A 22842-nucleotide genomic window follows, 5' to 3' on the forward strand; every position below is an offset into this window, starting at 1 on the left:
CCTTTAATCCTAGAAAGCAAGCCTTTAATCCCAGGGAGTGGTGGTAGAAAGCAGAAAGGTATATAAGGTGTGAGGACCAGAAACTAGCAGCATTTGGCTGGTTAAGCTTTCAGGTTTCTAGCAGCACATTTCAGCTGAGAGCCATTCAGATATGAGGACACAGAGGCTTCCAGTCTGAGGAAACAAGACCAGCTGAGAAGTTGGCCAGGTGAGGTTAGCTGTGACTTGTTCTGCATCTGATCTACCAGCATTCACCCCAATAACTGGCCTCAGGTTTGATTTTATTAATAAGAACTTTTAAGATTCATGCTACAAATTGGTTCTTTTAATTTATTTTCTACTTTTTGTTGTTGTTGTTCAGCATGAATTTCAGTGATTCCTTTACAATTTTTTCTTCTACATCTCTTTCTGGGATATTATATGGAAATTTTATCATGGTTTTTAATCTTTTTCACATCTCATAATAAGCATTTAAAGACATATGTATGCATTTTGTATTTGATTACCTGTGTGTGTCAGGGTCCTGTGCTGCTCCCTTTGAGGGAGGGGCCTAGTAGGCACAGAGTCAATGACACAGACTCTGGGAGAATGTCAAAACAACAAGCTCAGTTTATTCAGGAAGAGACAAGCCTTACATACCCTCCACCCCATCCCGGGGGGGGGGGGAAGGTCTGATGAATATGCATCTGCTGGTGTGACATGGCTGACTCTCATTGGTCCAGATCATCTCAGATCATGTCTCAGCTGTTGTTGCTTAGGCAGACCCAGGTTGGCTCTCAGGCAGTATCTTATTACTGGTTTGGGCCAGCTGGCCCTCAAGCCTGTTAGGGCTGAGTCATCCCTTAGAAGGTTTTGCTTTATTCCTTTTAAATTATTTTCTAATTTTTCTTTAACTGATTCTTTTCATTTCAAAAGATACTTGATTTCAGGAATGATAATAAGTATTGTCAAATGCCTTGAAATGTGGAATTCCCTGTACTGTTAGGATGATTTGCAGTGGCTTCCTTTCTTTGTTAGTATTCTTGCATTACCTAGCATCTGCAGAAACTGTGGCTAGGCTGGCTGCTGCTGCTTGTCAAAGGCTTTGTCTGTATCCCAGCATTGTTCCTTAGAAGCACCTGAAGTTCACCGTGTCCTTGAAGTGTTTTTCTTCTGGAAGATCTCTGTGTGGATGGAAGTTTTACTTCATCTTATAAACTGTTGAGCCAGCATCTGTACAGTCAGGACAAGAAATCTCAATGTCATCTACAATAGAAAAGATATTATGAAGAACCATGAGATTGTATTAGGAAAGTATCATGAAGCTATAAAGAAAGGGATAGCAGAGAGTACAGCACACCAACAAAGAGGGAACAGGTGGGTGATGGGAAGAAGACAAGAGGGATGAGGGGAGGGGAGGAAAGAAAAGGAGAGGAGAGCAGAGGAGAGGAGACCATCTTTTAATAGAAGTATGCCATAGACTGTGGTAGGCATGTGGCTGCGATGTTGTCAACCATGTGTCCATGCAGGGAGAGTAATGGAAAATAAACTTCATGAGTGCAATTAATCCTCATGAGCACAGGTTGGGGCAGCTAGAAGATTGACATGAGAAAGGAATGGTCTGGGAAGTACATTGGCCATGTCAGGAGTACCTGATGGGATGGTTGACAGGTTTGCATGGGTCCATAGGTGCTCTACAGGCTGGATGTAGCACTAGGGAAGAACTCCAGTGAAAATGTTCAAACACCTACTGTGGAGGCCCACAATGATTTCCTAGTGAGATCTGAGCTTGCTTTACCCAGCAAGGCTGCATTAGAGAATTGCTTGACCACATGCATGGTTACTAGGTGTTTGGAAGGGTCTGCACTTAGATGTGTGGTACACTTTGATCTAGCAAGGGAGGTCTTTTGCCCTACCCCCGTGGCATTCCTTTAAAAGACCCTTTAGAAGAGACAGCAGGTGCTAGTGGGTAAGGATCCAGGCCCTCCTGAGGCTATCCTGTGTATTTGTTTCTCTCCCCTCTATCATTCTATCTACATATTTCTCACTTCTCCCTCCTCAAGAGTACCCTGGGCTAAAAGTGGGAGCAGATCTCCCATAACCTACGCAGCTTGTCAGCCATGATGCAGGGACAAGAGGAACTTCCTCATTACTGGTGTCTCTGCAGAGTCCTCACAATCTCTAGCATACTTACATGAAAGGATGATTTTCTCTAGTCCTTCTCATATAGTGTGGCATCATACCCACAGTGGAAACTGAAGTCTAAATGAGTGCCACTCTCAAGAAGGGTTCGCCTGCATTGCAGAGATGTGTTGTCTTCCTGCCAAGCGCAGATTAATGTGATTCAGGCAGCTTCTCTATCATCGGCAGCTGCTGCTACCACACTCTCTCCAGAAAGTCTGAATGTCCACCTTTATAGTATCACATTATCCATTTTCTGTCTGCCTTCCTCTTTCTCTCCCTCTCACCCCTTCACCCTCCCCTTCTTCCTCTCTCCCTCCTCCCCTCGTGTGTTGAACCCTTTGGTATCTTTTTCTTTATAACTTCACAATGCTTTCCTATCACAATCACATGCTCATGCTTCTTACGTTTCCTGTGTTAGCTGATGTTGAGATTTCTGTGTCCTGACTGGACAGACAATTACAAACAGTTCACAGATGAAGGTGATGAGTCTGTTTTTTAAAGTGCAAGATCAGGGTGAGTGGGCAGTGTCTAGTGGGAGCCCAGCATTTACTTCTCTGGCAGCATCATGAAAACTATGTCCTCTGGAGTGCATAAGTACAAGGTCTTCATAATGACAGAAAAGGTGGGAAGGACAAGTTAAGTCAGTCCACTGGGGGTGATTTTTAGAGTCCATCTCCATCTTTTTGGAGGGGGACTAAGGTCAAGGCTCATATCCTAATCACCTTCTAAAGGCCATACCTCTACTAGCATTGTCTGTGGATAGCAATTGTTAAAGAGGAATTTTTTGAACATTTTATATATTTTTATAATGTGTTTTGATCAAGTCCTCTTCCACCCAATTTCTTCCCTAAGCCTCCACCACTATTCCCTCCCAATTTCATGTGTTCCTTTTCAAAACCACTGCGTCCACTTAGTGCTGCCAGTACGTACATGGTTGTGGAATCACTTACTGGATCATAGGTAGCCTCTAAAAGGTCACAACCTTGAAGAAAACTGACTTTCTCTCTCCCAGAAACTGTCAATGGTGAATAATTTCTTAGCTAGAAGCAGGACTTTATGACCTCCTCTCCTATCCATGCTTGGATTTTTGTACTTAAACCAGGTTTTAAAAAAATTATTTAGATTTATTTTGTGCCCATGAATATTTTGCCTGCTTGTATGCATGTGCACAGTGTGTGTGCCTGATGCCTATGGAGGTCAACAGAGGGTGTCAGATGCACTGGAACTGGAGTTACAGATGGTTGTGAGGTACCATGTTTTTTTTGTTTTTGTTTTTTGTTTTGTTTTGTTTTGTTTTTTTTGGTTTTTCGAGACAGAGTTTCTCTGTGTAGCTTTGTGCCTTTCCTGGAACTCGCTTTGGAGACCAGGCTGGCCTCGAACTCACAGAGATCCGCCTGGCTCTGCCTCCAGAGTTCTGGGATTAAAGGCGTGCGCCACCACCGCCCGGCGTGAGGTACCATGTTGATACTGGGAATCAAACTCTAGTTCCCTGAAAGGGCAACTAATGTTCTCGGTTTCTGGGCTATCACTTCAGCTCCCTGGCCCTGGCAGTTTTTTTTTTTTTTTTTAATGCGTAAGTTCTTTATAAGAGATGCCTTAAACATGATCAAAAAATTGAAAGAAAGAAAATGGTGGTAAAATATAATAGGTAAGAAGACTAAAGAAGTTGCTGGCTGGTACCTAGAATAGACACTAGACCTTAACAAGAATCCTTAGGCACAATGTGAGACATCTGTGGTGAACATTCCATTTAAACAAGGATTGGCAGTAATTCTAGATGAGTGTGTACCTAACATTGACACTCTGAAGACAGACATTGAAGAGCTGGAGTGACAAAGTCAACATAGTTAGAAATTTGCTTATATCTTTAAGTGTCATCAGATAAAAGATCTTCAACGTCAACTCATTTAAATTTGACCAGCAAAATTAACAACACTGACTTAGAGAGTATATGTAGACCTTTATATGAAACAGCTAGATAAGATCAATTATTTTCCAACATGTGTCCTTTACAAAAAGCTAATAATAATATTTTAGGCCAAGAAACATGTCACCATAAACTTTTGGGAACTGGTACCACTCAAACATTAGTTGTCACAGAATCTATTAGAAATTAATAAATTAATAAAGAAATTAATAAAGACTAATGCTTTAAATGTTTTCTACATATGAAAACATGTCAATACTTCAGGAATTAAAATGACTTAATGGAAAAATTAAACACATCAGAATATATAATAATTAAATTATTACCTTTAAATTTATTGATTCACACCTAAGTAAATGAGGCTATAATTGTAATTGCTATTGAGGAAAACTAGAAAGTTAATGAGCTAATATTAATTAACTAAAGATTAAAAGTAAATAAAAGGGTAAACCCAAAGCAAACATAAAGAAGAAAAAACTGTATCACTGAGCAAGTGAAGACAGAACAGATGGTTTCCAGAGATCAATCAAAGCAAACATTGCACACAGCATCAGACTCCTGCATTCCAATATAAATGTCTGGACTTCCAAGCATGTCATAACAGTAAGTACTAAAGAGCAAATAACAGAGGTAAAAATGCATGCTACAAATCTGACCAAGAAGTACAATTTTTATTCTAACAATTTTTTTACACGACAAGAGAGAAAGACAAATTCCTGACATACATGGACAGATCATATAAAATAATGCAAATCAGTGATAAGGGTAAGAAAAAAATCCCAAAATATATAAAGAGGAACATAAAGAAAACAGCTGGCAGCCAAGAGTGGCAAAGCATTTGCAATGCCTGGACTCGGAAACATAAAGAAGGAAGGTTGCCATGAGTTTGAGGTTAGCCTAGCCTACAAGGTGAACACCAGGCCAGCCAGAGCTCTCTATCACGGCACTTTCTCCATTAACAAAGAAAAGAGAGAAAGACGATGGAGTACCCGTTTACTCATGATGCAGTGTAGCTTTTGTTTCTTGTGATGAACCCTCAGTGCAGAAGAAAGAAGATGGAGCCAGATGTCCATAGCGACAGGTACAACCTTCAAGAAGCACACTGAGACCCCGCACCACAAGTGAGATATTTATGTGCTTTCAGATGCAGATCAAAAGTATCCATAAGCTTTACAGTAAATAGTGATGTAAAAATCTATGCAGCAAACTTATCTCAAATAAATACAAAAAAGTTAAAATACTCAGAAGTTTAAGTCTGGGACATTTCTAAAATAGTGTGTTAAACAGATTGAAACAAGCTTACAAAGACTCATAATAAGTATATTCAAAGAATTTTAATGGATTGAACCTTTGGGCTATTTTATCCTGCAGTGACAATAACAAAATGTAAACATGTAAAATATCAAGTGATCGTGGATAGGAAGAATTTGAAACCAGATATTAATGTTAGATTTTTTGGGGGGGGACAGGAACAATATAACTTTTCTCTTTCCCCCAATTTTCTAAAATAGGATATGCTATGAAAGTATGTGTATATGTGAATTATGGCTATTTCTTTTTTTTTTTTTTTTTTTGTTTTTTCGAGACAGGGTTTCTCTGTGTAGCTTTGCGCCTTTCCTGGAACTCACTTGGTAGTCCAGGCTGGCCTCGAACTCACAGAGATCCGCCTGGCTCTGCCTCCCGAGTGCTGGGATTAAAGGCGTGCGCCACCACCGCCCGGCGGCTATTTCTTAAGGACCATTAAACTTAATATTGTTATTTTGATGTTTAAGAGTAGTAAAACAGTCATTCTTATTTCCTTGGAAGTTGGAGTCTTGAAAGTCTGATTCTCAGAATTCTGTTTTTAAGGTTTTATAAATACAATAATTATAGCACAAACCTGAAAGATCTTCTATCTGACAGCTGTGCCAATTTGTACTATCAAAAAAAACCTTAATCGCATTTTTTTAAAAAAATTTTCATTCTAGGACTATACATATCTTAAACTCTGGCCCTAAGAATCAGCCAGAAGTAGCATGTTGGTGATTACTGCCATGAAGTTTTATCTATCTTTATTAAGAAGTTAAAGTACGTTCCTTAAATACATTTTAAGTTTTATTTCACTAAAATTGTTAGTTTAGTACTTTCTTAAAAATAAGCCACATTAATTTGGTAATTAATTATTATATTCAACTCAAGATTCTGCTGCCCAGTTGGGGCTCCTTCGTGTGTCTGCAGTCCACTGACAGGCTGGGACTAGCTCACCCAGAAGGCTTCATTCACACAGCTGCTTGTTAGCTGGACCAGAAGGGGCCACAGGCCACAGATCTTTCATCACCTTGAAGGCATCCAAAGCTTCGATGACTGTGCCACCCAAGGAACAAGGAAACAATGTAAATGTTCACTCAAAGCTGGAACAACTCCTATATGTCTAGTTGGAAACTGGACTCAACCTCATGATTTTAGCTCCTGCAAAATAGTGTGCTCCCCATCTCGGCCGCCATCTCTCACCGGCTACCCTGTGATCACAATTACTTTCCCTCTATCCCAGGTAAAAATTTTACATACTCTTCCTAGTATCTTCAAAAGTCTATTTGAATTTTGGAATCAGGCTCAATTGAGACTGTCATTGAACTCTCAGAAACTTTTGCAAATACAGATGAGCGTACATGGGTCCAGAGTCTTGAGGCAAAACGAAACAACAACAAACAAAATGAAACAAAACAAAAATGAACCACTGCCAACAAATGCAATCGACAGCAGTCACTGGTGCTCAGCAGCTTTAGGGCCGCAGTGGGACGTTTTTACTCCTCTCTGGGGCGTTAACTAGTGTACATTCATTGCCACAGTGATGCTGTGCATGAAGGCACTCACTCAAGTGCATCATGGGCTTCTAGTATATTCACCTCCTTCACCTTCCTCCTTTCCTGTTCTCACAAGTCTTTCTTCTCACAGGCTTACTTCTGCTCCCTCATAAATTATATATATGTATATTATATATATGTGTGTATTTATACATATATGCATGTGTATATATGATTCTGTGAATCTGTATAAAATCTAGTATCCACAAATGAGAGAAGATATCTGATATTTACCATTTTGAGTGTTCATTATTTCACATAATATGATATCTACAATTGAGTCCATTTTTCTGAAAACAACCTAATTTCGTTCTTCTTCATAGCTGATTAAAAACCTAGAGCATACATGTGCTACATTTTCTTTGTTGGTTAATCTGTTGACAGTGAAGCAGATTCCATAACTTGGCTCTTATGAAGAATGCTACAATCAACATGAATGTGCAAGCATCTCTGATGTGTTGACTCAAAGTCCTTCAGATGTATGTACAAGAGTGGTATAGTTGGGTCACAGGTTGCAATGGCATAGTAAGATCTATTTTTAGTTCTGTGAGGAACCTCCTTCCTGATTTCCACAGGGACAAACTTGGTTTCCATTCCCACTAGTGGTATATACGTATATATACAGATACATTTCCTACACCCTTACTGTTACCTGTTGCCATTTGTTTTCTTTCTTTCTTTTAAACTTCCTTTTTATTTATTCTTTGTGTCTTTCTCATCATGTATCTTGCTCCCACATATTTCCAGTCACTCTGTATACACCCTCTCTCCTTGCAATGCACCTTCCATAAAATTTAAGAGAAAAAAGAAAAGAAAAAAAAGGAAAAAAAATCTCATCATGGAAACTGTAGTGTGACACAGTGAGTCAGTCACACTGTCAACCCTTTTGTCCATATGTCTTTATTTTCAAGTGTTCATTGCAGAGTCATTAGTCTCGTTCGAGGCCTCTGATGTCAGCTATAGTATTGAGGTTGAACTCTCATTGGAACTCCTCTTGGTTATTCTGCTGTTGCCCTGTGGTGTAGAAATCCTGCAGCTGTGGTTCCGCAGGATCAGCCCCTTCATGTGCTCCAGCAGATCACAGATGGGGTGGGCCAACCCATAACCCTGATTTGGGGCCTGGGGAGTTGCCTGATAGCCATTATAGCAAGTGAAATGGAATATCAGGTGCAATTCTATTGTGCATTCCTCCATGGTTAAGGGTATTGACTATTTTTTCATCTGTTTATTGTTCGTTTGTGCTTCACATTTATGGAATTGGCTACTTGATTTCTTAGAGTTTTGAGTTCTTTATATATTCTAGTTGTTAATGCTCTCTATCAGATATATAGCGAGCAAATATTTTCTCCTACTTACACTGTCCCTTCCCCTGCTGGGCAGAAACTTTTAAATCTCATATAACCCTTTTTGGTTGTGAGACTAGCCTTTAACGGCCGAGCCATCTCTCCAGCCCTTATATAACCCTTTTTATCAATTTTTGGTTTTACTTCCTGAGCTATTGGGGTCATTTTCAGAAAGTCCTTGCCTATGTTTATAGCTTGAAACATTTCCCCTACTTCTTCCTCTAACAGTTTCAGAGATTCACAGCTTATATCAAGGCCTTTGATCTATTTTGAATTGACTTTTATGGAAGGTGAGGAATAGATATCTTTCTTCATTGTTCTATGTAGGAAGAAGCTGTCTTTTTCTTCCTGTGTGTGTGTGTGTGTGTGTGTGTGTGTGTGTGTGTGTGTATATATATATATATATATATATATATATATATATATATATATATATTACATCTTTGTCAAAAATCAGGTGGCTGTAGCTGTGTCTTTATTTCTAGGCCCTCTGTATTCCTGCCAATAATAATGCAATTTTTTGTTACTAAATCTTTGTGTGTAAGTTGAGATGAGGTATCGTGATACTGCCTTGTTCTTTTTGATGAAGACAGCTTTGTTTGTTTGGGGTCTTTAGTGTTTCCATATGATCTTAGCATTTGCCTAGTTCAGGAAAGAATGTCAATGAGGTTTTTATATGGAGACTGTCCTGCATCTGTAGATCATTTCGGCTAATACAGTACATTTTCATTAAATTAATTCTGCCAATCCATAAGCAGAATATTTATATTCTACTTTCTTCATATTTTTTTCAGTCTTTTAAATTTTTCACTGTAGAGATTTTTGTGCTTCCTTGGTTGTGTTCACTCACGGTGTTTTTAAGCTGTTGTAGGTGAGATTGTCTCCCTGATTTACTTCTCAGCCTGTTTGTTATGTGAAAATTACTGATTTGTTGTCAATGACAGTGATGATAATTATACCCTGCCAGTTTGCTGAAAATGTTTATCAGCATCAAGTTTTTAGGGTCCCATACATAGGGCCATGCTGTCTTCAAATAGGGATAATGTAAGTTCTTCATCTCCTGTCAGCATCTCTCTTCTTTCTTTCATTCTGTTGCTCTAGCTAATAAGACTTAACCACTATGTTGAGTAAGAGTGGAGAAAACGTATACCTTTGACTTCTTCCTTAATTTAGTGGAAATACTTTGTTTTTCACATTTAATATAATGTTGGCTATAAGTCTGTTTGATACAGCCTTTATTGTGTTGATTTGTATTTCTTCTATCTTTATTTGCTCAGGGATTTTTTTTATCATGAAGGAATATTAAACTTTGCCAAATACCTTTTCTTCACCTTAGACAATCTTTTGTTTTCTGACCTTGGGTCTGTTTATTGGCTATATTACATTTCTTCATTTGGATACACTAAAACACCCTTGCATCCCTAGAATGAAACCAAACTGGTCATGATGAATGCTCTTTTTTTTTACTGGGTTGTTGAGAATTTTTGCATCTGTGTTCATTTGGGAGATTGCCCTATGACTACTTTTGTGCTACATCCTTATCTAACTTTGGTATCAGGGTAATACTGCCTTTTAGAATGAGTTCGGTAGCACTGTCTCCTTTAAATTTTGAAGAATCATCTCAGAAGCAATTGTGTTAGTCCTTTAAAGGCCTGATAGAATTCAGCAGAGACTCCAACTGGCCTGGGCTTTTTAGTTTCAAGATTTTGTATTTCTGCTTCAATCTGTTTGTATGCTATGTATCTTTTAAAATTGTCTACAACTTCTTGGCTTAATTTAATAAGTCCTATGTGCCCAGAAATGTATCCATTTCTTCTGGATTTTTTCCAATTTATTGAAATAGAGATTGTTAAAGTATGCCTTAATAACCCTCTGGAGTTTGCTAGAATCTGCTATAACATGTCCTTTTTATCACTAGTTGTATTAATTTGAATTCTATCTTTATATTTTGTTAGTTTGGCTAGGTTTATCAATCATGTGTATCTTTTGAAGAAATTATTTTATTCTTATATATTCTTTTTGTCTCTATTCTTCATATTGTTTTGTGTTTTGAGTTATTCTTGCTTTTCTGAGATCTTGAAGTGAATTAAGGAGCCACCTACTTGATATCACTCTGATATTTTAAAATATGCATACATTTATATATTTATACCTATACAGTTCCCTGTGGCAACCACTGTTACAGCATCACGATGGTTCTGGTACATTACGTTTCACATACATTCACCTATAATAATTATAGGATTTTTCTCCTGAATTCTCCAATGACCTATTCATCATTCAATACTGTGTCATTTGAAGTACACGGGTATCTTAATTTTGTAATAGAAAACTTTGATCTACTTAGAAGAAAGCACCTTAAAACCAAATACAATTTTTTTTAATAATGTGGGAGAAAGCCAGTTCCCAGTTCTTGGAGACAGTCAATGAGGTTAACAGGCCACACAGACAAGGAGAACTGAGTCAAGGATCAGTACTTCTGCTGTTCTCCCAAGAAAGAAAGGGGAAAAGGTTTAACAAAAATGCATGGGGTCTGTCTTGTGTTGGTCAATCACTCCTGGGCATGGGGCTTGTCCTGTAGTGTGGTTGATATACCCAGTGACACTCTAGGGAAAGAGACTGATTTTCTGTCAGATCTGGAGGAATTGGGGGAGGGGAAAGAATATGATCCAAATATATTGTCTCAAAGAGTTTAAATAAAAATAAATTTAAAAAAGAAAGAATGAAAATGTAAATCATATTCTTTTAAGATGTAAAAGTACTGTGTAAATTATTACTTATGAATATTAAAAAGGAATGGTGAAATACTCAAAAGTATACATTTTAAATAGAGACTTCATAACAGTTGAGCGTTGTATTCTCAATCCTAAATGAAAAGCACTCCCAGTCCAGATAACTTTATTGTAATATTTAAGACAACTAATCTTAAAACAATTCATTTAATGGTGAAGCTTCTGTGTTACTGGTCACTAAGTAACCTTCGAAGTTAAATGTGTGTATGCATGTGTCTATGTAACTGTATGTGTGTGTGTGCATGTGGATACCTTCAACTAAATCAATATTTAGATCTCTATATTCTATATACTTTTAAAATGTAATTTTTTATTAATTTGCATCTTCATCAGAAGAAAACATGCATGTGAATTTCTATGTAAAATGGAACTTAGGTGGAAACTTTAACTTGCATGGTCACATTTCAAAGAGAAAATGGAAAATTTTAGAATTTATCTATTGCCCAGCAATAACTGACAGATTCGTGATTTAGACCTGCATATCTCAAAGCTTGTAGTTTCCCATTCTAGACCAAATGAGAAAGATTACAGCTGCTACAATGCAATATCCCCAAAGGGAAGTCAAGACTGACTTCCTGGACCTTCAGTTCTTTACAGGGCCTGAAGGCTAGATTACCACCCTGAAAACTTAATGATATTTGAACGGAAAATGTTCCATTTTAAGTTTTCACTGAACTGAAAGATTATTTAAGTATTTCTGCTTCTAGAAAAATATTTCAACGTCTCTCTGCAAAGCCTATTTTTAACTTCTATGGTACAGTCTCTCCTAATCAATAAGCAAGCTTGCTCCTAGGCACTCTTAGTCCTGATCCATTTGTTTTAATTTTTGGTGAAGCAGCTTCCCCTCTCCAACTTCACTTTTCTCTCTCCCAGGTGGAACAGTCCTAGTGTGTTCGTTTGCTGCTCAAATGCTCCCTTCCCAGGATGCTCCTCCTGGAGTTCCAGGTCCCTTTGTATTGTCTAGATGGCTGCTCCTTCAGCTTGAGCAAATCTCAGGAATCAACGTGACTTCCCACAGTTTATTTAGTGGATGATTTGACTCATGTAAAAATCATCTTTAAAGTACCATGTCTGGAGGAGCTGAGATAACACTGAAGACTCTATGCCCCATCTAGGAAGAATACATTACTCTCTCACCCTGTTTTCTTATTTTATGCAAATTTCTTTAAATGTCCTCTTTCCTGGAAGCATTGCTATTGGTTTAATTGTGTTTCTCTTCCCCTGCTAGGTTCCATACGTATTTGAATACAAGCTTGACTGGCTTTTACGTTCGTGGATCCCTGAAATTTAGCAAAGATTTTTATGCATTGTTTACTAAACGAAAGCAGTAAAATTCCATGGTCATCCTTCCACTTGTGTCTTTGGTAAATATGAATTTTAGCTGGAACTGCCAGGACTTCAGGTGAGTTTCATGAAACTCCCCCCAGCTGAAGCATAATGAAACCCTAAATAGATACAGGAATGCTTCCTTGTCTTAAACAATGTTTCCAATTAGATTCTGCTTCTAGGTTTTATTTTCCCAATGTGATTTAGTTAATGTTCTAACTAAAAAGAGAGTAAGTAACTTACTAAATTAATGTCTTACTGTGAGGTAAAGTGAGCAACCATTAGCATAAATCTCTCCAATAGCATTTGACAATATCACTTACAATTACCTGGCTGACTACAAATGCAGTTGTCGGACAGTAGCTACATGAGGATTTTTCTAGGCTTCATTTGATTTTATTTTTTAAAAATATGTCACTTATATAGTATATAAGAATGCCTTACGGACACATTGGCACCTAGGATGGCATTAAAAACAACGAATATGAAAAGAAAGAAAGGGCACTTTAGAAAGAGGAGATGAGCTGGAGAGAGGTGGGGGGTGTAGGTATAATACAGAACAAAGATTCAAAAACACTGTCAACACTGAATATACCATTGAGCAGGTCTACAGTCCAACCAGACGGGAATCCTGGAGTCCTTGTGCCATGTAGATTTAACAGAAATTGCCCCCTTTCATCACTCTACTAGAGCAGTGGCAAGAGGCTATTATCAGCAGACCCCTGCTTTGTTGGTGTCCAGTAGGCTCCCTTCCCCTCATAGCCCATTCTGGGCAAATAGGATAAATATCAGGGAACTATACACTGAGACCTGGCCAGAAAAATATCTCTATGTAGAGGGGGAGACTGGGTCAGAACTGTGCAGTGTCCCATGTGTTGGACATCTGGTGTGAGCCATAGACTGGTGTGTGACTCACTGACTCACCAGAAAAAGGATGAACAGTGGCAAGTGCTTAAAGGTCGTAGGGTATAAGTTACACAACTATAAAGCATGCTAGGAGCTCTCTCCATCTTTCCAGTACCTAGAGACCAAAAGACATCTGGAGTAATAAAACTAGCCACCCAACCCAAAACCACATGCTCTGTTGTGGGGCAGAACCCACAAAAATCAACACAGAAAGTGAACACTGAAAAAGTTTGGTCCTCCTTAGAGGGCACCAACTCAAGTGGCCAGAGAAGAAATATGAGGCCATGTAGACAGATTGTACCTGTGCTCAAACAGGTTGATGGCACAAAGATGGACTGTGTAGCTAAGCCCATTTGAATGGACATGAAAAGACAGAATATGAGCCTGTGACAGATATGTAAGGGGATCGAGACAGACTGCGGCTACATCCATGTGAGTGACTCCAGCAAGCCATACTCAGAACATGATTTAATGTGACAACACACAGCCTCTGACCTCCTGTCTTATCCTCCTTCCTTTACTCTTAAACTTCCACTGTTTAATGGCCATCCTTAATGTTGTGGGTCAGTTTTGTCCGACCCTATCCTCCCTCCTCCCGTTTTTGGAGATAGGATCTCCAAAGCACACAGGTTAGCCTTGGCCCAGGGTCTCCCTGCTTTAGTCTTGTACCCACTAGGATTGCTGTAGGGTTTCTGATGCTACATCTATACCCCCCTTTTTGTTTTGTTTTAGCTTCAGCTGGAGCTACCTTACCCCCTTAATGCTTATGCCAAGCATTTTGTCCCAGAAACACAAAGACTAAATGATATAGGACTAATGCATCTGCAACTGAACTGTAAACCAATGATCATTTCTAGTATGAAAAATCCTAGGATTTATCCCACCATCATAAACCAACCTCACTCAAGTACTCCCCATCCTAATAGTTCCTAAGCTATGAACTGATCAACCAATAACTCATTGATGAGGTTAGAACCCTCATAACCTGATTATCACTCAGGGCCCCAACTCTGCACACTTGCTACATTGGGGTTTAAGCTTTCAACACAGGTTTGGAAATAAGTGACAGAGACAAACCATAGCAAACCTCAAGACTTCAAAAATTATAATCTGTCTAATGAGCCTATGTTGCCTAAAGGAACAACAAGCCTGGATGAGAGCACATCTGTATAAAGCAAAGATTTGCATATATTGACTATTGTAATCTATTGCTCAGAAGAAAGACTTCTTTGAAAATGTTACCACCAATTGACAATTCTCTTTGTTACTGAAGAGTTCAGATGGAAAGATATCATAATGTTAATATTTTTCTTGCTTCCTTATACAACTTACATTCTGCAGTCTATGCACCAAGGAGTAATATTTGACTTTTACATCTAATGGTTTAAAGGACACCTTTTGTTAGACTTCAGCTGCCCTAGATAGTAATTCTTCTTAGAGATTTGGGTAGCAGATTAAAGCCTTCTGGAAATGATCCACTGTAGATGTGACAGTCTTATTATTAAATAAGAAACACAGAGCCAAATGCAGAGTTAAAAGCCCTAGAGGTCAGAGCAGTAGCTGAGAGCTGAGACTTAAAACAGCCTTCTTACCCTTCCTGCCACTGTTGTCCTTCCCTTCAGCAAGAGGCCTACTTCCTGTGTGTCTGTCTTTTTATTGACTTTCTGTTCTGCCTTCTTATTGGTTGTAAACCCAACCACATGACCTCCTCGTCACTGCCTGTCTATACAGACCTCCTGGTCTTCTATGGTTGGTATTGAGATTAAAGGCATGTGTCTCCATGCTGGCTGTATCCTTGAACACACAGAGATCTGTCTGTCATGTGATCTGGACTAAAGGTGAGCGCCACCACCGCCCAGCTTCTGCTATGGCTTGCTATTAGCTCTGACCCCCAGGCAACTTTTTTTATTTACATACAAATTAAATCACATTTCAGTACAAATAAAATATCACCATAATCCACTGTTCTTGAAGCCATTTAAAACATTTGTGGTTTGTGGGATATCAAAACAATTAGTATTACAGTAGTAAGGAAGAAACTGTTTCCAACCCTGTGGAAACCAGCTATTGCTGTGAAAAACTAAGCAAGAAAAATCTACTTAAGACCTACTTTCTCCAACCTGTCCCCACCTCCTAATAGTTTCTAAGCTATAAACTGATCAATCAAGTAACCCACTGATGAGGTTAGAGCCGTATAACCCACTCACTATTCAGGGCCCCAGCTCCATATGTGGCTACATTGGAGTCCATGCTTTCAAAACAAGTTTTAAAGCATGTTTCAGAGACAAACCATAACAAACCTCAAGACTTCAACAAAGGAAATGACTAGAACTGACAGGGACTCTGTAAACGTGGTGACTATACAACAGCTCCATATGAAACCCTCCTTACACATCTTTGTCTCATCCATAAGTACCTGACAACTTCTTCATGGAGTGATAGGTCCACAGGAGAGACATACTGTGCCTCCCTACGGCCCTGTTACTAATGCAGAGAGAGCCATGCTCGTTGGACTGGAGAATTCCACTGGCCAGGCATCTCATGCATAGATAATGAGAACTTGGCTTTCATTCTCCTCTGCCTGGAAGAGCCTTAGCTGATTTGGATTGTGGAAATCTTCCTCAAGCTGCATCTGAGGTAGGTGTCTTGCTTCTTTTTAATCTCATCAGTCATCTCCAGATAGATGTCAACATCTCTCTATGGATCTGCACAGTCCGGCAGTTCAGCCCTATCACCCACTGCTCTCATTAACTTGCCTTTACACTAAATCCCCTGGACTTCTAATTGTTTTCTTTATTCTTGAGAGTCAAGGAAACAATCTAAAAGTATACATAGCAAAACCTTTGTTTACACAAAGGCCTCTGCTCTGATGGCCCGGAGGGGTGGTCCTTTTTGCCTTGAAGTATTGTGCTGTGACTTGCAGAGCTTGGCTCTGAAAACCTGGCCAGGATTTTAAGGAAATGAAGAAAGGGCTCTGTGTCTAGATAGACACATATACAGAAAACTGAAGTCAGGAGGGATGTGAGCATTCTGATGGAGTGGTATCAACTACCACAGCATCTCAGAACCTAAGCTTATGTGTTATGTACAGCACAGGGAGAAATTAGCTGTCTCCATAGGAGGTCCATGTAGGTGAGCAGTCTCAGGCTATAAACATGCAGCTGCAGCTGTAGTGTTTGCACACATTAGCCTTTTAGCCATAGATACTTGTCCATGGACCAGAGGAAGGCTTGGCCAATTCTGAGCCTGGCCCATGGTGAAGGCTTTGACAGTTTCCCATGAGCCTGAGGCATTGGGTCCTTGACATGGCCATGCACATGTCAATAATATACATCCACTTAGGATGCTGTTCACTTCTCATCTCCCCACAGACAGCAGTGGCTGCTTTCCTCTTCCCCATTCACATCCTTTGTACTGAATCTTTTTTTTTTTTTTTTTTTTTTTTGGTTTTTAAGACAGGGTTTTTCTGTGTAGCTTTGCGCCTTTCCTGGAACTCGCTTTGTAGACCAGGCTGGCCTCGAACTCACAGAGATCGGCCTGCCTCTGCCTCCCGAGTGCTGGGATTAAAGGCGTGCACCACCACCGCCCGGCTGTACTGAATCTTTTAAAACTAGCCAATCTCAAAAGACTATGAGGTCAGACACCAGCCAATGAGGAAAAGGTACAGTTACCACCTATGTTAGAGGGGAAAGTGCACTCTCCTCTCACTGTGTTCACTCTTCCTTGATCAAGAGTAAAGCTTTGCCTTGTGTACACACACACACACACACACACACACACACACACACACACACACACACCATATAATCAGAAAGCCCTTGAGAGTCTATCTTACCCAGTAAGAATGGCTAGGACCAGATAATGCTGGTGTGGGTATGGTTTGGGAAGATAGGAACATTTTTTCACTGCTGGTGAGAGTCCAAATTAGTGCAGTTACTGTGGAAATCAGTTCCTAAAAAAAAAATCTAAAAATAAATCTGTCACGTGATCCAGCTATGCCATCCTCAAAGAATCCTGTATCTTACTATAGACATACCTGCTGATCAATGTTCATCACTCTTCCCATCAAAATAGCCAGGAAATGCAAGCAGCATAGATGTGCCCATCAATTGATGAATGAATGATGAATGTGGTAAATTTACACAGTGAAAATTATTCTTCTATTAAGAAAAATTAAAATGCACCTATAAGTGAGTACATACCATGTTTGTCTTTCTTGGTCTGGTTTACCTCACTCAGGATGATTTTTTTTCTAGTTTCATCCATTTGCCTAAAATTTTAATGATGTCATCGTTTTTAACAGCTGAGTAACACTCCATTGTGTAAACGTACCACGTTTTCTTTATACATTCTTTGGTTGAGAGACATCAAGTTTGTTTCCAGTTTCTGGCTATTATGAATAAAGCTGCTATGAACATAGTTGAGCAAGTGTCTTTGTGGTAGGATGGAGTGTCCTTTGGGCATATGACCAAGAATGGTACAGCTGGGTCTTGAGGTAGATGGATTCCCAATTTTCTGAGGAACTGACATATTGATTTCCCTAGTATCTGTACAAATTTGCATTTCCACCAGCAATGGAGGATTGTACCCCTTGCCCCACATTCTTGCCAGCATGAGCTGTCATTGTTTTTTTTTTTTTTTTTTAATCTTTGCCATTTTGACAGGTAAAGATGGAATCTCAAAATGGTTTTGGTTTACATTTTCCTAAAGGCTAAGGATGTTGAACATTTCTTTAAGTGTTTTTCAGCCATTTGAGATTCCTTTGTTAAGAAGTCTCTGTTTAGATCTATACCCCATTTTTAAATTAGATTATTTGGTTTGTTGATGTCTAGGTTCTTGAGTTCTTTATATATTCTGGATATTAGCCCTCTATCGGATATGGGGTTGGTGAAGATCTTTTCCCATTCTGTAGGCTGCCATTTTGTCCTATTGATGGTGTCTTTTTCCCTACAGAAGCTTTTCAGGTTCATTAGTTCCTATTTATTGATTGTTGTTCTGAGTGCCGGCACTATTAGTGCTCTGTTCAGGAAGTTGTTCCACTGTCAAGGCTCCCAGCAGTAGGACTGGGACATCAACCCAGCCACAAAACCTTCAACCTGCAATATTCCCTACTGTAATATGTGTTTGGGTATGGGTGGCACAGAACTTGTGGGAGTGGCCAACCAATGACTGAGGTCCAACCACTTGAGGTCCATACCACTAGAGGGAGCCCAAGCCTGACATTGCCAGGATGGCCAGAAACCAGAGGCTGTACATCCCAGAGACCCAGGATAGAACCAAATACCCCTCGCAGAAAAAAGAAAAAAAAAAGTCAATGAAATGATTCCTAATGATATTCTGTTTTCTCCTATAGTCATAGATCGGTGCTTAGCCCAATTGTCATCAGAGAGACATCATCCAGCAACTGATGGGAACAGATGCAGAGATCCATAGCCAAACACTAAGTGGATGCAGTGGAACCTAGCAAAAGAGGGGGAAGAAGGATTGTAGGACCAGAGTGGATCAAGGACACCATGAGAACACAGTCCACAGAACCAACTAAACAGGGCTCCTAGGGCCTCACAGAGACAAGCAGCAATCATGGAGACTGTATGGGTCTGAACTAGGTCCTTTGCATATACCTTATGGTTGTATAGCTTGGTGTTCTTGTGGAACTCCTAACATTGGGAGTACAGGGTGTCTATGACTCTTTTGTCTGCACTTGGGACCCATTTCCTCTTACTGGGTTGTTCATCCAGGCTTGATATGAGAGTTTGCATCTAGTCTTACTGTAATTTGTTATGCCGTGTTCAGTTGACATCCCTGGGAGGTCTGTTCTCATTTTTTGAATGGAAATGGAGGAGGGGGAAGAGGGGAGGTGGTAGGGAACTGGAAGGAGTAGAGGGAGGGAAAACTGCAGTCAGGATATAATGTATGAGATAATAAAATAAAAATGAAAATTTCAGGTAAGTAAATGGAACTGAGTGAGATGACCCAGACCCAGAAAGACAAATGTTACATGTTTCTCTCATCCAAATGTTAACATGTGGATGTTAGTGTTGATACTTCAGATATTTCATTTGGAATACTTATAGGTCAGGAAAGTTGCAAGTAGCAATGGGTGGGGGCAGTTCAAGAGGGAGGCAATAGAAAGCAGTGGTATAAAGCCTAAAAGGGGGTTAATGAAACAGGAAATATTACATTAGAGTGGGTGATGGGAGTGTGGCATAGAGGAGGGAATGTGAGTATGGATAAATATATATGCTACAACTCACAAGTACATGGATTTTACTCAGATATATGAATTATATGAGTTGACTGCAGTTGCCCTATAATGACATGACTATGCTAATGTCCATAGTAGACACCACAAGCTGAGAAATAAAAAGCCCAATGTGAGGGAGGTTACTGCTTTTGCAGCTGTTAGCCAGTGGGGTCCCTGAAGCCCCCAAATGTAACAAGCCATTGTCAATGCTTTTGGTTACCTTCCAGAACTTGACAGAAAGACCCTACTGCTGAGTCATAAATTGTGGAGCTATTAGGCTTGTACTGACCTGGAAGTCTCATGCCTACTTTCTAGCTTTCGTAGTTCTAGAATGTGTTGTGTACACTATCAGAGGACCAAAGTATTCATCAGTCTTACCCAGCTGTGAACCCTATTAATTCAAGATTGACTGGCCTGTCAAGACATGCCCACTCTACAATAGTTGCCCAAGCATCATTGGAGTAACCAAGCACTTCCTGCTTGGATTTAAGATCCAATCTGCAAGTTGAAACACATACCTGACACCATTGTTGTCTATAAATCTGTGTCTTGACAGGTCTTAGGCTTTAGGGGAGAACCACTCTTATGCTGCTAAATTGGTACAGTATTAAACTGACTCCTAATTATATTGATATAATGACTTATTATATCAATAGATTAATATATCTCTCAGCTCTCACAAGCGAAGCCTTTAATTGCAGATTATTGTGATTACTACAGAGACCCACAATTGGCCAAAGCACATAGCACAATGGATTAAAGAGTGTTCAACCCTAAATGGAACATGTATATCACATCCCCTCCTCCAAAAACTCAGAGGTCCTTTCAGAAGAGGGGGCAGAAAGACTGTAGGGCTAGTGTTGGAGATGAATACAAGGGAACAATCTCCTCCAGGCATAACAGGGCATCTACACATATGAACTGTGACAGCATCTAAAAGCAGTGTGTAAAGTCAAGCCAGACCCAATCTCAGAATCCAAGCAAGACCTAAAGGAATTCTGTTTGATAGATCACTCATGGGCTTATGCATAGCTAGCTTTCTTATACTGACCAGGGTCTCCGACTGAGAGAATGGTACTGCCTACAGTGGGTGGGGCCCTTCCACACCAATTAATATATTAGTCAGGGTTTCTATTGCTGTGAAAAAAAAAAAACACCATGACAAGAAGCAGCTTGGGGAGGAAAGGGTTTATTTTATTTTACAGTTTGCAGTCTATCATACAGTTAGGGCAGGAATTTAAGGTAAAAACAGAGAAGCAGAAACTGAGGTGGAAGGCATGGAAGAGTGCTGCTTGTGGCATTGCTCCCAGTGGCTTGCTCGACCTGCTTTAGTATAGGAAGCAGGTCCTCAAGCCCATGGGTGTCACCACCCACAGTGAGCTGGGCCCACCTGCATCAATAATCAAGCAAATGCACCAGTTTTGCCCACAGGTCAATCTAGTGGAGGAATTTTATAAATTGAGGTTCCTTCTTACAAAATGACAATAGAATGTGTCAAATGGCCATAAAATTAGCCAGCACAATTAATGATCAAGACCATCTCCTGCAGATATGCCCACACGCCGATCTGATCAGGGAAATCCCTCAAGTGAGGCTCCATTCTCAGATATCTAGTCCATGTTAATGGGGATGGTTTAAAGCTAACCAGTATAGCACTGGTGAAGTACTGTTAAACACTGTTAAATAATAGTTCATATTAAGAGTAAGTCTTTATTAAGCACACCCTTTCCTTTAAATAAGGAAAGATGATTGGTGGAGGTTGATACCGTCTTACTCAGTAATGTATAGCTGTCAAACCTTCCCTAGAAACCTATCAAACCATCTACCTTGAGCAGCGTATCATAACGCAAGCAGCTTGGTGCAATATCATCATGTGTGCATTGGCAGTGAAAGTCACAACTGCTTGCTACCACAGCATAATGCTGACTTCTGAAGACATTGTCTCAGCCACTATTGTGAAACACACCTTATGCCAGATGTTTTCCATCACAAGCGTTAATGAACTTTGCCTCATTTGAAGAAATGAGTAAACACAATGTCATATATTTCCAAATTAACAATAAAGTGTGTTTTAGAAAAAGAAGAATTAGATCTCTTTAAATGTAAACTGTGCATGATTATGAAGCCATTTCTACCCCTTCTCTAAGTGGGACATATTCCTTGGTTACCCAGGAAAAGGCTTGTGGTTAATGCCAATATGGTTCTTCATTTGGAGGAGGGACTTCTGAATGGATGCAAGAAGAGATTCTCATTTGCATGAAGACCTGGGCTGTGACTGTTATGAACAGTCTGACATTAAAGTGAAAGTCTGCTGTGATGGAAGTAAACATGTTCCCCACACCCTCTTTCTGGCTTTGTAAGCAGGCCTGTCCTCTCATTTGAATGACACTGAAGCCACCACCACCACCCCCCCCCCCATCTTGTCCCCTGGTGTTGTAACAAAAAGTATCTCTTGAGTGGGTATTTCTTGATGACTTTTGAGCTGCACCGTTAGTAGAGTGTGCTGACATGGTAACATAAAGAGAGAACTCCAACAGTAGTGGTGACAGTCATGATGGTGACAGTCATGATTTTGACAGTCATGATGGTGGCAGCAACAGCAAGAGGAGCCACAGTGATGAAAGGGCAGCATACGAGCTTTCGAGAGCAGCGGGACAGAAGTGATGAGGCCACCGATGGCAATGTCTGTGGAGAGCTGAAGATGAGAAGCTGCAGATCTGGTGGATGGAAGAGTTCCAGAGCCTGAAAGGCTGAGTGTCTCCAATTAGCCTGTCTCATGAAGAGCAAATGATGTTGTGAAGCTTATCATATAGCAGAATAGTGAGCTGCTCACCTTTCTACTAAGACAAAATCTCACACAAATGGCCCTGGAAGCAAGGCCCGGCGACACCTCCTTCTAACTGACATAACACATCCCATTTCTTGTAGGAGTGCCACTCTCTCTAAGAGTTGTGCTTTTCTTTGCGTCCACTGTGTTTGGTCTTTATTGAAACTTTTAAATGAGGCTGGGGAGATGGCACAGTGGGTAAAGGGCTCGACAGACCTGAGTTCAGATCCACAGAACCCATGGAAAAGTGTGATGTGATAGCCCTTCTGCATAGATGAGAGACAGAGGAGGTGATTCCCAGAAGTCCCTGAGCAGGATAGCTTTGGTATACCTCAGAAACACAAACAAACAAACAAACAAACAAAAAACACCCAAACCAAAAACCAACCAACCAACCAAAGAAGTCAAGGATTTCTACTATACAGGGTTGTCCTATGACCTCTACAAGTGTTGTAGTATGCACATGTCACA

At 39.9% G+C, this 22842-nt stretch overlaps 1 long non-coding RNA gene across 1 annotated transcript; it reads left to right on the forward strand.

Moving 5' to 3' along the window:
• Positions 1 to 855: 855 nt before the first annotated feature.
• On the forward strand, positions 856 to 22307 carry LOC128096820 (uncharacterized). The gene is made up of 3 exons (XR_008213751.1): positions 856 to 1356; positions 12297 to 12470; positions 18654 to 22307. It is a non-coding gene; the product is annotated as an uncharacterized LOC128096820 (long non-coding RNA).
• The last annotated feature ends 535 nt before the right edge of the window (positions 22308 to 22842 follow it).

Source organism: Peromyscus californicus, unplaced genomic scaffold, assembly GCF_007827085.1.
Source record: "Peromyscus californicus insignis strain IS unplaced genomic scaffold, ASM782708v3 Scaffold_11__1_contigs__length_118956290, whole genome shotgun sequence".
Lineage (NCBI taxonomy): Eukaryota > Metazoa > Chordata > Mammalia > Rodentia > Cricetidae > Peromyscus > Peromyscus californicus.